Below are 15,618 nucleotides of genomic sequence, written 5' to 3' on the forward strand. Positions count from 1 at the left end.
TGAGGCTCAGAGACAGCCTTGGCTGCCATGAAGTGACCACGAAGCAGTTGAATTTAAGATCCTCAGGGCAACCAGAAGGACATATTCTAAGCTTACGACCCTAGACTTCAGGCGTGCAGACTTTGATGGCTTCAGGGATCTGCTGGCCAAAGTGTCCTGGGACAAAGCCCTAGAGGGAAGAGGGGCCCAGGACAGCTGGTCAGTATTCAAGGACCACCTCCTCTGTGTCCAGGAGCAATGTATACCAAGAAAGAGAAAAGCAGGGAAGAATGCTAGGAGGCCTGCCTGGATGAGCAAGGAGCTGCTGGACACCCTATCACTTAAAAGGAAGCTGTACAAGGAGTGGAGGAAAGGACAGCTGGAATGGGGGCAGGTAAGGAAGCTGCCTGAGCAGCAGGAGACCTGCTTAGGAAAGCCAAAGCACAGCTTGAATTGAATCTAGCCAGGGAGGTCAAAGGGAACACTAAGAATTTCTACAGGTATATTAATGGTCAAAAGAAGCCTAGGGAAGGTGTGGGCCCCCTCAGAAAGGAAACAGGTGAAATGGTCACAAGTGACCTGGAAAAGGCTGAGGTTCTCAATGACTTCTTTACCTCAGTCTTCACTGCAAGGGCCTCCAGCCACACTCCTGGAATAGTCATGGAAGCGAATGGCAGGGACCAGGAGGAAGAACTGCCCATCATAAATGAAGGTCAGGTTGGTGATCACCTGAAGAACCTGAAAGTGTTCAAGTCCATGGGACCCAAGGGGCTACACCCACAGGTACTGAGAGAACTGGCAGAGGAGGTTGCTAAACCTCTCTCTATTATATTCCAAAAGTCCTGGCAGTCTGGGGAAGTCCCCACTGACTGGAAAAGGGGAAACATTACTCCCATTTTCAAAAAGGGGAAGAAGGAAGAACCAGGGAACTCCAGGCCAGGCAGTCTCACCTCTGTGCCTGGTAAGATCATGGAGCAGATTATCCTGGAGGCACTTCTGGGACAGAAGAATAGTGAAGAGGTGATTGGGTACAGTCAGCATGGGTTTACCAAGGAAAAATCCTGCCTGACAAACCTGGTGGCCTTCTATGAACAGATGACAACATTAATAGATGAGGGGAAAGCAACTGATGGCATTGACCTGGACCTGAGCAAAGCCTTCCACACTGTCCCACACCACAGCCTGGGCTCCAAGCTGGTGACACATGGGTTTGATGGGTGGACCACCAGATGGATAAAGAACTGGCTTGATGGCTGCACCCAAAGAGTGGCTGTCAATGGCTCCATGTCCCAGTGGAGGCCAGGGACAAGCAGAGTCCCTCAGGGATCAGTTCAGGGACCAGTCCTGTTCGACATCTTTGTTGGTGCCATGGACAGAGGCACTGAGTGCGCCCTCAGCAAGTTTGCTGACAACACAAAGCTGTGTGGTGCAGCAGACAGGCTGGAGGGAAGGGATCCATCCAGAGGGACCTGGACAGGCTGGAGAGGTGGGCACAAGCCAACCTCAGGAGGTTCAACAAGACCAAGTGCAGGGTCCTGCATCTGGGTCGAGCCGATCCCAAGCACAAATCCAGGCTGGGCAGGGACTGGCTGGAGAGCAGCCCTGAGGAGAGGGACTTAGGAGTGCTGGTGGATGAGAAGCTCAACAGGAGCTGTCAATGTGCACTTGCAGCCCAGAGAGCCAACCAGATCCTGGGCTGCATCAAGGAAGTGTGGCCAGCAGGGCAAGGCAGGTGATTCTCCCTCTCTGCTCAGCTCTGGTGAGACCCCACCTGGAGTAGTGCTTCCAGTTCTGGAGCCCCTATTACAAGAGGCATATGGACATGCTGGAAGGTGTCCAGAGAAGGGCCACCAGGATGAGCAGAGGGCTGGAGCACCTCTCCTATGAGGACAGACTGAGGGAGTTGGGGCTGTTCAGTCTGGAGAAAAGAAGGCTCCGAGGTGACCTTCTTGTGGCCTTCCAGTATCTGAAGAGGGCTACAAGAAAGCTGGGGAGGGACTTTTTAGGCTATCAGGGAGTGACAGGACTGGGGGGAATGGAACAAAGCTGGAAGTGGGGAGATTCAGGCTGGAAGTGAGGAAGAAGTTCTTCCCCATGAGAGTGCTGAGAGCCTGGAATTGGGTTGTCCAGGGAGGTGGTTGGAGCCCCATCCCTGGAGGTGTTTAAGGCCAGGCTGGATGAGGCTCTGGCCAGCCTCATCTAGTGTGAGGTGTCCCTGCCCATGGCAGGGGGGTTGGAACTGGCAGATCCTTGTGGTCCCTTCCAACCCTGACTGATTCTATGATTATCTGGGCAAAGGCTGCTTGTTGCTTAGGACCCCACTGGAAATTGTTTCTCTTTCAAGTAACATGACAAAGAGGTTTAACAATCCAGCTGTATCCAGGAATGTGCAGTCTCCAAAATCCCACTGCACCTAACAAACAGTTTCCTTCATACTGATGGGATTTGCCATTGTAGAGACTTCATTTATCACATCCAGTGGAATGTGATGGCAACCATCCTGCCACTGCACTGCCAGAAACTGGGGGCCCCCAGAGGGATTCTTGGGGACAGGGACCATGGCAGTGCCAGTTTGGACCCTTCCAGATCAGGAGGCAAAGAAGACTTGGGGGCAGCAACATTTGGGGATTCTCCTGTTCTTCCCTCTTCACTCCTCCTGGGCACAGAGCCTGGGCTTCCTGAGGACAGGGACAAAGCCAGAGCCCAGCTGGGGGACACAGACATCCTGCAAAGAGCTGTGCCCAGCCCTGTGCCCAAGGGCAGGCAGAGGAACTCTGGCACAAGGCCTGGCACAGCCAAGCCCTCAGGAAGGACTTCACCTGCACAGGGGAGGGCACCTGAGCAGAGCCCTTCTGTGCATGGGCACAGCTCTGGCAGGGGCTGTTGGGCAGAAGGAGCCAGGCCTGGTGCTGCCAGAGGCCACCCAGACCCCTTGAACCCTCTCTCCTCTGCTGCAGGCTGACACTGGGGTCCTCTCCTGTGCCAGGACACCAACAGTGACCAATCCTGGCTGGGGGCAGTGCCCAGCTGGGACAAAGGCTGTGCCAGAGCACAACAGCCTGGAGTCTGCCCCTCCCCCCAGCACTGCTGCCCCTCCAGCCTGCTCCACATGGGGCTGTGCCCAGGGGGCACCTCCAGCCCTGCTCAGGGGCCAAGGCCAAGGCTAGCACAGAGGGGCAGGGGCAGGCCCTGGCCCTTCCCACACCTTCCCAAAGGAGCAGCTCTGGGCAAATGCAGCCTGAAAATATGCTGCAGGGACAGCTAGGACCGAGAGGTGCCACCCCCCCATGGCTACCCCTCACCCAAAACCAACCAAGAAACCACCCCACAAGCCCTGAAGGGTGTTTGGGAAGCCCAGGGGTCATCTTGGGGCCCCTTGGAGAAATTTTGAGATGCCAGGACGGCAACTAAATGGTCCAGGGAAGATATTTTGGGGACCCCCAGGGCCATTTTGGAGTCCAGTATTGGAACATTGTATGGTTCCAGAGATTTTTTGGGTCCATTTTTAGATTCCATTACTAAAGTGGCCTGAAGGTCAATGCCTCCCCCGATGGTGGGGGAGGGTCCCCCAAAACTGAATGGATTCCGCAAACCCCAGGGAGTCCTCCTCAGAAGTCAGGGAACCCCAAAACAAAACACCCTGGTGGAGAATCTGGAACCTGTCCTGGAGCAGCACAAGGGGGCTTAGGGGCTTGGGGGGCATCATGCAATTAGAGGGTCCCAAAAACATGTAGTGGGGCTGGGGTCACTTAAGTTAGTGCTGGCAGCACAGGGCTGGGCACAGCAGATCCCCACAGGAAGGGGGTAGGGGGCATAGAGGGCTTTGATGCTAACACCCCCAGCAGAGCCAAACCACCCCAGAGCTGGTACCAACCCCAAGCACTCCTAAGCTCAAGCTCAGCACAGCACCCACGGCTGGCACCCCCACGGCAGCTAGGGCACAGCCTGGGATGGGTTCTCTCCCGGGCCTGGCCTTTAGCACAGCAGCTGCCTGGCAGCTGCCAGCACAAAGGTTCCAAATCCCCAGGGCTCAGTGGGGTCCTCCCCTTGCCACAGCAGCCCCCAGAGCACCGCTGCCAGCTCAGTTCTGTCTGTGGCCAGGGCAGCAGTGAGCAGAGGGGGCCAGGGAGACAGGGCCAGGGCCAGCCCCTGCAGGAGCACTAATGGGCTCCAGCTGGAACAGAGCAGCAGCCAAATGGGGTCTGCAGCTGCCCCTACCAGGGGGATTCATCAGTAAAGCAGCACAAGGAACCCCCCCAAATACACCGACCCCCTCCCCAACCTCACCCATGTCCCCAGAACCGCACACACCCCTCCCAGAAAAGCATAGACGCCACCCACTGACCCTACACACCTCCCCCATACCCCACAGACATCCCCACAGCCACACAGACCCGGCCAGAGCTCCACAGACCACCCCCCAACAACACAGACCCCCACAGCTTCCCACAGACTGCCCGTAGCCCCAGAGAGGTCCCCATAATCGCACAGACCCCCCAGAACCGCACGGACCCCCTCTCAGAACCCCAGGACTCCCCACTCCAAATCTCACACCCCCTCCCCACACAATAGCCACAGAGAGGCTCCCCCAGGCTGCTCAACTCCTACCACACAAACCCTCCACCAACGCAGTGGACCCCGCTAGACGCCACGGAATTTCAGCCCCCACAACCCCACAGACCCCTCCCTAACTCCAGGACACAACCCCCTCCCCCAGCTCAGACCCGGCTACCCTCACCCCCCTCTGGCAGCTAGGAGAAAGGGGACGCAGAGCAGGAGAAAAGGAAGAATTCAGCGCACGGGAAGATGCCGGCCCCGGGAGGCTCCTGGCAGCCTGGGCGAGCAAAGAGCGCCGGGACTGAAGCCGACCCAGCAGCTGCAGCGGCCACATGTCTGCGGAGCGGAAGCAGGGCCTACAAACTGGGCGGCAACAGCCAACCAGAGATGCCAGGGAAAACTCCCGACATGCCCCGCGCACTTCCGCTGCCCGCTAGGGAAAGGGCCGCAACCCGCGGCATGGCTCCTTCGGTGCATTTTCCCCATAGCTAAAAGGCCGCAACTGCCGGCAATGCCTCGCGCAGCGCCGGTGCCCAGCAGCTAACCGCTCCTGGCTTGCATCATGCCCTGGGGCCCGCCGAGACCCTTCCTCGCTCCGCTGCCGCCGCCCTCAGTCTCCCCGGCCCCCTCAGTCCCTCCCGCCCCGCCGCAGCTCACGATCCGGCAGCTGCCGCTCGCCCGCCAGCACCTCCGGCACTTCTCCCGCGCTCCGGCGCTGCTGCCGCTCCCCACGGGGCAGGAACAATGGCGGCCGCGGCCGGCAGTGGCAGCTCCTCGCTGTGTACCTGGGGAGGGGAGAGCAGATGCCGCGGTTCCCGCGGCTCTGATTGGCTGCTACTGCCCGGCTGTGGGCGGGACTTCCTATTCCTGACCGAGTCCTGCTTCCGCTCGCGAACGTCGCAGCCGGACGGGTTGGGTCCTCCAGCGCAGCGCTGTCTGTCACCGAGACCGTCAAGAGCCTACCGAGGCCGGCGGTCGGCACTTTCCTGTGCGCTGAACTCTTTCTCGTCCCCTTTGTCACGGCTGGCAGGTGGGGTGAGGAAATCTTTGGGTCTGAGGGAGGCAGCGATCCCCGGGCGCTGAGGGTTTTGTCCTGGGTGGGTTTTAGGGAGGGGTCTGTGGGGCTGCTGGGGGTGTCTGTGGGGTTGGGGTCACGGGAGGGTCTGTGGGGTATAGGGGCGGTCCGTTGGGTTGTGGGGTTGGGGTCGGTGGGGCTAGGGGGAAGCCTTTGTAGGGATTGAAGGGGGAGTTGTGGAGTTTGGGCTGGAGAGGCTGTGGGGAGGGTGTCTGTGGGGGTGGTCTTCGGGGTTTGGCGGAGTGGATACCGGGGAGCTATCGGAGGGGTGGGCGGGGGAAGCTGGGTTAGGATTGGGAGCCCTTGGGGCTGAGGGTTGTAATCTGGATCCTTTGGCACTCACGGAGGAAAACAGTGGCTGGGATCGGGATTTCCTAGGGCTGATGGGGGATTTTGGGACCAGGATTGGGATCCTATGGGACTGAGGGAGGGGGAGGATGGGCTATGGGGTCTGCAGCGTTTGCAGGGTCGGTGGGGGCCGGCTCACCCTGCCTCCTGCACCTGCCGTGGCTGCAGGCAGTGCTGGGTGCCTTCAGCCAGGCCTTTGGCAGCAAGTGGCAGTGACCAGCCAGGCCCCTGGCTCTGCATGGAGGGCAGCAAGCAGGCCAGAGGGAGGTTCAAAGAGACTGATGGCTTGTCATGCTGGCCCAGCACAGCCAGCTGTACATACCAGGTGAGTGTGGGAGTTCAACCCCTGAATGCCCCCAACAGCCTCCCCGGATCCCTGGTGCCCCCATGGAACTCCAGGGGTGTAACTGAGGGTGCCAGGGAGACATTTGGAGTTCTCAGGCTTCTGTTGTGGTTTTCCTGGGAGTATTTTGGGCTGGGCCTTGGCTCCTTCTGCCTGTGGCAGGGTCCAGTGTGGGCTGCCAGGGGGCACAGGGAGTTAGGGGAGGCTGTTGGAAGGATTCAGGGCTTTAGCCCCCCCAACACTTCCAGTGCCTGCATCTGGCTGTGCTGGGCCAGCAGCCAGGGGTGTTCCTGCCTCAACCCACCACAGTGCCTGCCCCTCATGCTGGGCCTTCTGCAGAGCTGGGAGAGAAGTTCAGGAGGTGTTAGAATCACATCAAACCAACAGCCCCCCCCCAGAACACCCTTTCCAGCCCCCCTGACTGTGTTTGATGGCTTCCAGCTTCTTCTGCAGCTTCTCCCCCTTGGCCCTGAGCATTTCATTGTCCTGGGTGGAGGGGGACGATGCACCCCCAGCCCCTCCTACAGCTGCTGCTGTTGGCTGGGGGCACAGCTGGGGACACATCAGGGGCCTGTGGTGCCCAGGTAGCCCCTGCACTACTCAGTGTTCCCAGGTCAGCCAGGCCCCATCAAACCCCCAACTACTACAGACCCTCATGACCCAACCAGCCCCAGTGGATTTCAGTGCCAGCCACAGGTTTCCCCCAATGAGTCCCAAAGGATCCTTATTGCAGCCCTCAGCCCCCAGGGATCCCAATCCCACAGACCTCATTAGAACCCCACAAGCTCAGGAGCAGAGCAGGGAAGTGTCTGGCCAGGCCCTGAAGCATGCTGAGAGCCCTTTCCCTGCTGTGCTGGGCATGCCAGGAAGTGGAGTTCTCAGCAAGGGCAGTGCCATCTCGGCTATGGCTGTGGGGCAGGGCTTGGGCAAAGAACTCCTTAAAATCACTTCCAAGTCAGGTTTTGAGAGATTTTCAGAGATTTTGATGAGTTTTGAGAAGTTTTACAGAGGCTTTGAGGAAATAGGAATAGATTTTGATAGTTTTTCAGAGATATTTGAAGAGTTTTGAGAAGCCCAAAACTGATGAAAGTCTCTGCATGGCAACCTTAGGGAAGAGATTTGAATGGAACTTGAGGTGGTTTGAGGAGGTTGTAAGAGTTTTGAAAGATTTTAATGCGTTTTTAGGAGGCTGTGAGAGGTTTAAAGAAACGTTGATGGTTTTTAGGGCAGTTTGAAACTTCTTTAAGTGGTTTTGAAGACTGCCAAAGAGATCAGTCAGCCTAGAGACTCATTGAAATCTCCAGAATTGTTTTGAGTTGTTAAGAGTTTGTCAGAGATTTTCATGACATTTCCAGAGGTTTTGAACAATTTTGAAGGGATTTGTTGACTTTTGAAAATGTTTTTGAGGAATTTTGAAGACATTTGGATGATTTTTCAGGCATATTTGGAGAGTTTTAAGACCACAAAACTCCTTTAAATCTCTCCAACCATCTTAAAAGGGAGATTTTAGTGCCTCTTTGGGTAGTTTTAGGAACTTCTAAGAGGTTTGAATAGATTTTAATGGTTTTTTCAGTGCCTTCGTGAAGTTCAAAGAGACATTCCTTGTGGCACAGGGCACGGACACAGAGTGGCGTCTCTGGGAAGAGAGAGAGCGGAACTTGACACTGTTGATAGCTGCAGAGGGCAGGATCCACTACTTCTTTACTGTAAGAATAAAAGGCTTTTATACAGCTAGGCAGCCATAGGATCACAAGCAAAGCTGCGTCAGTACTTTTCCATTACCCGAAACAAATTTATCTTAGGTTATACATGGAGTAAGTTCTCACACAAAGTAAAAACAGTGACAAACACTTGAAGTGTAAAGCATGCAGCTATCTTCTTATCTTGTCTCTGTCTAGTATTTTACCCTTCCCAAGGCCTGGATCTGACCAACATCTGTGAATCCTTATCAGCGAGAAGAGCTTCAAGCTCAAAAGCTGTTAAGTGTTTCTCTTCACTCCTGACATTTCCCCCTTTTGTATTAATAAAAAAGACCTGTTTTAGCATATGGCTAACTAGAGCTTGCCCACCACTAGAAGACAGGGAATACATATTAGTACACAAACTAGAATACAAATCAAGATCAGTAAGCATTCTAAACCTAAGTTTGCTAACTTTAAAATCCATCCATGTAACCTTCCAAAGGGATTTCCAAACAGATTGAATCCATCATCCTGTCTAAGCCTCTTGAATCCTTCTTGCAAATCTTGGATGCTTTTATATACGGACTTAGAATGATCAGAAAGAGTCATACAACATAAACCATCGAATTCTTGACAACCATGGCCTTGTGTTAACAATAAAAAATCTATGGCAGGTCTGTTTTGCAATGTAGCACGACTAACCTAGTGAACATTCAATAATAATCCACTTAAAGAAGTAGCATTACTTTGTTTAGATAACCAACACCCCAATTTAATAAGAGTTGCTAATGCTTGAGTGGCTGCAACTTGAGGTGCCAATATTGATGGTATTATTACTTTTTTCTGAACCCCAAATATCCAAATTATCTTTACAGTGTTTCTTTTGTGTCACTGAAATGTAAATGATAAAATTGTTGACATATTTGATGTCAATATGGTTAATTTTCCCACGCTACAAGGTCCCCCATTAATACGTGAAGAGATACTGGACCATGCTCTATGCCCACAAATAAAAAAGCGACTGTGAGGTAGGCTGCCTGGATTATTGTTGGATTTTGACATGTTTACAGCAGTATAATTACACTAAGCACTACTATTTCTATATTCCCTCCCAGCTGGGGTGACGTTCTGAATATACCAAGTTCTATCTGATGTAAAATTAAACATAATACAATAATCCATTTTTACTAATAATCCAAAAAGACTAATCTCTTGAGGTTCTAGTTTTGCTAAAGGAAGGTACTGAGTCCAATTATCCCAACCTTTGGCCATATATTCTAATGCTAAATTGCTTTTTTTTCAAATCCTTCCCAACTAAAACCAGGAAATTTTTTAAGGCTTCCATAAATTTTGTTAAACCACACTGAAAACGCATATAAAATGATCTCTTTAAATTCAGTGGCTCAATTTTCTCTGTGATGTCCTTCCATCCATTCACTGGAATGCCCACAAGACAAGTGCTGATAGGATTGGCAGGCGTTAATGTTGAGAGACATGGCGTATCTTGTCCCGTGGCATTGGCCAAGGTAACCCAGATGTTGGACTTGGGTCGCGGCAGGATCTGTGTTGCGGTGACCATCACGATCAAGATGACAAAGGAGGTGTAGAGAGGAACGGTCTGAGTCGTGCTGGCACCCACCTGCAGAGACATAAACATCATCTCTGCTCCATATTATTAAAGGATAAGGTTCCTCCCAATGACCTGAATTCAGATCTTTTATCTTTACCTGTGTCTTTTCTCTTATATTTGACTATTTCCTTCCCCAAAGTACCTATATATTGCTGGACTTCTAACCATCCCTTTAATCATTTGAGGTTATTACTTAACTATAACATTCTCGTGACGTAATGCACAAACCTGTATGAACCTGTTCCCTATTTACACTACAATTAATCAATCATAATATTCAGTCCTAATCCAGATATTCCCTGGTGATGTTTACATCCAATCAGCTTCAAATTGATGCCATCAGTTTCATCTCAGCGTGACAGTTATTGCGATCAGTCTCAGGTCTGCTAACTTTCAGCTTCCCAAGCGCTGTTGTTATCTCAGCCAGCCTTTCATTCAGCCTTGTTGGTTCACCCATATGCTGATTCCTACATTGTCATCTGAGATATTTGCATCACTGAATTGCAGAGCTGATCTCTCCATCTCAGAACATGGATTGACTTTCCTTGCTGGTGTCACTCTGAGGACCTATAGGTGATAAAATACACATCCCTTTCCCTTACAAATCTGCTAACCTTTCTAAGCTAACTCTGTGTGTAATGCATCAGAAATGTATTTTTGTAAAGTAATCCTTATCTTAAAACACTATTATGAATAAAAAGAAAAAAGTTCTACAAAATCCCTATGCTATACTCTTAACTTATGCTAATACCTGAAATCTATAAAAACTAAAAAAGCTATGCTAAAGCTAGATCATCAAATCAATACCTAAAAAAAAAGACAGAAAAGACCTTATATTACATGGAGCTCTGTGGTAGTTTGAGCTCTGAGTTTAGGAGCTCAAATGATAATAGATTGAAATTCCTCCCCCTGCCCCTCTCCCTTTTCTCTCAGCAGGGTGGAGAGAGAGAAGAAAGGAAAAAAAAAGGGTAGGGGAAAGGAAAAAAAAAATCATGAAAGAAATAGTCTGAAGTCGGTTTGGAAGTAGGAGAAGTAAATTTTTCCTTTTTTACAAAAGGGCAAGGAAAAATAGTTTTATATATATATATATATCAGTACCAGGGGGGTTCACAGAGGTGAGGGATGAGGGTAAGTGGGAAAAATATACAAACCCAAGCCTGGATGGCCTTGTGTTCCCCTGGATGTTGGTGGATTCAGTTGGGAGAGAGGAAGGGCCCCAGCCACGTGGTCCGGAGCAGGAGGCAGTGACAGCAACAGCAGCAGGAGATCTTCTCGAGCGGACGAGGTAGGAAAGAGAGCGAGCAGCAAGATGTCTGCCCTTTTTATAGGCTTCCTGGACAGGAAGGAGGAGTGGAATAGACCACCTCTGAGTCAGGGGACCACCTTCTCCCAGCAGGGGAGGGGCCAAGCCCTCCCCCAGATTAAGTTTCTTTTGTCCAGCTGGGGCTGGGTTCTTCTCAGACCCGTGTGTGCCCCAGCACAGTCCACCCCTTCTATTTCACTTCCACTTTCCTATCACAGTTTCTTTATCCAGTCATGAGTTGTGGTATTAGAGTTCATGTTGTGAGTCCCTCTTTATCCCGGCTGTGTCTCTCTCAGGGCAGTCTCTCTCCATCCCGGCTGTGTCTCTCTCTCTCAGGGCAGTCTCTCTCTCTGGTGCCAGTTGATGCAGGTGGTGCTTGAGCTGGGCAGGAACGTGGAAAAGAATAAGAGAGAACAGGAAACCATCTTCACCTCTGAAGGGGAGTCAGGAACAGTCTATTGCTGTATGGGAAGCAGGAACAGGTGTAGGCAAGATGGTGCAGAAGTCCTTTTGAGCTGATGCTTGTGCGCGGTGGGTTCATGCTGGATCCTGGACACCAGGTTGTTATCAAACTAGGAGAGAAAACTTACAACGACTTATAATGTCATATAATCACTGTATAATAGTTAATTGGTGTTACCTTCAGAGGCTATACCTTTTCAGCCAACGTCACGTTTCATTGTGGCACACACTGAATATCCCCAGTCTCTAGCATGACCCAGTATGTGTGACCAGGCCCCTCAGCAGAGACCACCCCCCTCGGGTTGGTTTGCCCCCACCAACAGCAGGGAAAACCCATACTGATTTTCCCAGTAGGTTTTTCTCATTGATCACAGGAACTCCATCTCCATCCACTGTTTGCAGCAGGTTGGACTGGGCAGGACCAGCTCGGTTTACAGACCCTCTACTATTGACTAACCAAGTGGCCTGAGCTAGGAGTCTTTCCCAGTTCCTAAAGGTTCCACCCCCCATGGCTTTTAGGGTGGTCTTCAACAAGCCATTGTTAGCGTTCAACCTTCCCTGCAGCTGGTGCATGATATGGGATATGGTAAATCCATTCAATCCCATGTTCCTTTGCCCAGTCCCTTGTGAGATGGTTCTTGAAGTGGGTTCCATTGTCCGACTCGATCCTCTCTGGGGTGCCGTGTCTCCACAGGACGTGTCTCTCCAGGCCCAGGATGGTGTTGCGGGCAGTGGCATGAGGTACTGGGTAGGTTTCCAGCCACCCTGTGCTTGCCCCCACCATGGTCAGTACGTACTGCTTGCCACTGTGAGATCGAGGAAGGGTGATGTAGTCGATCTGCCAGGCCTCTCCGTACTTATACTTTGACCATCTCCCCCCATACCATAAAGGCTTCATGCGCTTAGCCTGCTTTATGGCAGCACAGATATCACACTCATGAATAACCTGGGAGATTGCTTCCATGGATATGTCCACTGACCTGTCCCGAGCCCACCGGTGTGTGGCATCTCTCCCTTGGTGACCTGAAGTGTCATGGGCCCAGCGAGCTAGGAATAGCTCACCCTTGTGTTCCCAGTCCAAGTCTATCTGGGAGATTTTAGCAGCCAGATCTGCTTGGTGGTTGTGCTGGTGTTCCTCAGTGGCTCTGCTTTTGGGAATGTGTGCATCGATGTGCCGTACCTTTATTGGCAGCTTGTCCAGATGGGCAGCAGTGTCTTGCCACAGGTCTGTGGCCCAGATAGCCTTTCCTTTCCTCTGCCATCCGTTCTTCTTCCATTCCTTCAGCCACCCCCATAAGGCATTTGCCACCATCCAGGAGTCAGTATATAGGTAAAGCACCGGCCAGTTCTCCCGTTTTGCAATATCCAGGGCCAGCTGGACAGCTTTTACCTCTGCATACTGACTGGATTTGCCTTCTCCGTCCCTTGCTTCTGCCACTTGCCTTGTTGGGCTCCAGACAGCTGCCTTCCATCTCCGCTTGCTCCCTACAAGACGGCAAGATCCATCTGTGAATAGAGCATAGCCCTTTTCATTATCAGGGAGGTCATTATATGGGGGAGCTTCCTCAGCACGGGTCACTGTCTTCTCTGGTGGCATCCCAAAGTCAGCACACTCTGGCCAGTTGGTGATCACTTCTACTATGCCAGGGCGTTCAAAGTTCCCCATTCGAGCTCGCTGAGTTATCAGGGCCATCCATTTACTCCAGGTGGCATCTGTGGCATGATGTGGGGTTGAGCCCCTCCCTTTAAACATCCAAGTCAGGACTGGAAGCCTTGGAGCTAAAAGGAGTGGTGACTCAGTCCCAATTACCTCAGAAGCAGCTCGGACTCCCTCATAGGCAGCTAGGATCTCCTTTTCTGTTGCAGTGTAGTTGGCCTCAGAACCTTTGTACCCCTTACTCCAGAAACCTAGGGGCCTGCCCCTTGTCTCACCAGGAGCTTTCTGCCACAAACTCCATGTAGGACCACTCTCACCAGCCGCAGTATACAGCACATTCTTGATCTCTGGCCCACTTCGAACAGGTCCCAGAGCCATAGCATGGACCACTTCTCATTTTATCTGGTCAAATGCTACCTGTTGCTCAGATCCCCACACAAAACTATTTTTCTTCCGTGTTACATGGAAGAGGGGTTTCACTATTTGACTGTACCCGGGAATGTGCATTTTCCAGAAGCCCACAAGCCCCAAGCAGGATTGTGTCTCTTTCTTACTAGTGGGTTGCACCATAGTGGCTACCTTATTCACCACATCCTGAGGGATGTGGCGACGGCCATCTTGCCATCGAACTCCCAGAAACTGGATCTCTCTGGCAGGCCCTTTTACCTTGCTTCTCTTTATGGCAAAGCCAGCCTCCAACAGGATATCGATTATCCTCTTACCCTTCTCATAGACCTCCTCTGCTGTTTCACCCCATCCAATGATGTCATCAATGAACTGCAGGTGCTCAGGGGCTCCACCCTTCTCCAGTGCAGTTTGGATCACTTCATGGCAGATGGTAGAACTGTGTTTCCACCCCTGGGGGAGACGATTCCATTGATATTGGACACCTCTCCAGGTGAAAGCAAACTGTGGCCTACATTCTTCTGCAATGGGAATGGAGAAGAAAGCATTAGCAATGTCCATTGTGGCATACCACTTGGCCCCCTTCGATTCCAGTTCGTACTGGAGCTCCAATATGTCTGGCACAGCAGCACTCATCGGAGGAGTCACTTCATTCAGGCCACGGTAGTCCACAGTCAATCTCCATTCCCCGTTTGCCTTCCCCACTGGCCATATTGGGCTGTTGAAAGGTGAATGAGCTTTGCTGATTACCTTCTGGCTCTCCAGTCATCGAATCAGTTGATGTATGGGGTGCAGAGAGTCTCGGTTGGTCTTGTATTGCCTGCAATGCACTATGTGAGGAGCAATTGGTAACTTCAAATCCTGCACCTTATGGCTGCCAACTACGGAGGAGTCACCTGACAGCTCAGGCATGGCAGACAGCTGTTCCCTGTCTGCAGTCCCTACAGCTGCTACCCCAAATGCCCACTTGTGCCCCTTAGGGTCCTTAAAACATCCCTCCCGCAGAAAGTCAATGCCAAGAACGCAAGGTGCATCTGGACCAGTCACTATGGTGTGTTTTCCCCATTCATTCCCAGTCAGGCTTATCTCAGCCTGCAGTACAGTCAGATCTTGCGAGCCCCCTGTGACCCCTTGAATGGTTATGGGCTCGGTCCCTCTGTAGCTTGATGCTATTAGGGTGCATTGGGCCCCTGTGTCCACCAGAGCTCGGTACTTCAGGGCTTCTGAAGTGCCAGGCCATTTCACAAACACATCCCAGTACACTCTGTTGTCCCTGACCTCCACCTGGCTGGAGGCAGGGCACCTCTAATGCTGGCGGCGATGCCCACATTTGTCACAGGGCCCTGTGTTACTGGGAGAAGGGTCTCTTGAACGGGAGGAACCACCCTGGGAAACTGGGGCTGCCCTTCTCCTGGGCGAGTTATTCCCATTGGGGCCACCTTGCAGTTCCTGTACTCTGGCCCAGAGTGCAGAGGTGGGTTGGCCATCCCAGCGGTTCATGTTTTCCCCATGGTCACAGAGAGCTCTCCACAGAGCCACCCTTGACATCCCCTGATTAGCTTGGGGGTGATCTCCTAGGGGGAGGAGAATGACGTTTATTCCTGATGGCTGAAACATGGATCCATTCTGATGGAGAAGGTGAAGGGGGAGAGAAGGTGTCATCCCCTTCCTTCAGTTCAGGTTTGGAGGCCTTAATCTCTTTGATGATGTCTTTAGTCATAGCCTCTATGGCTGAGATTACGGGCCTGTGACTGACACTGTCTTCATATTCCCTCAGGTCACTAGCAAACTCACCCACAGTTTTAGGGCTTCCATCCTGTCCAATCAGAAGCATCCCTCCTAGTGTGTGTGCATATCTTTGAGGGGCACCCTGGGTGAGTTTCTTTACTAAGGACCATTTCATGGACACCTGATCTGGGTCCAAGGGGAGCTGGCCATTTCCATAGATGATCTCCAGCACAGCCATCTGTCTCAGGTACCGAATGCCCTGTTCCATAGCCGTCCATTTAATTGGGGCCCAAGGCGAATCCTCTCTGGTAGGGTACCTGCGCTTTATAGCATTAGTAATCCGGGCCCAGAGAGTGTGTGTTCCATCGAGTTCTGCTAATTCTTTATCCAGACCGGCATCATGAGACAGGGAGCCTAGAAGCTTCGCCTCCCTCTTATCTAGATCTACA

At 52.1% G+C, this 15,618-nt stretch overlaps 1 pseudogene; it reads left to right on the forward strand.

Moving 5' to 3' along the window:
• Nucleotides 1-5,535: 5,535 nt before the first annotated feature.
• The window catches only part of LOC128980165 (zinc finger protein OZF-like), an 87,815-nt pseudogene continuing 77,732 nt past the window's right edge, over nucleotides 5,536-15,618 (forward strand).

This window comes from Indicator indicator, unplaced genomic scaffold (genome assembly GCF_027791375.1).
Source record: "Indicator indicator isolate 239-I01 unplaced genomic scaffold, UM_Iind_1.1 iindUn_scaffold_68, whole genome shotgun sequence".
In the NCBI taxonomy this organism is placed as follows: domain Eukaryota; kingdom Metazoa; phylum Chordata; class Aves; order Piciformes; family Indicatoridae; genus Indicator; species Indicator indicator.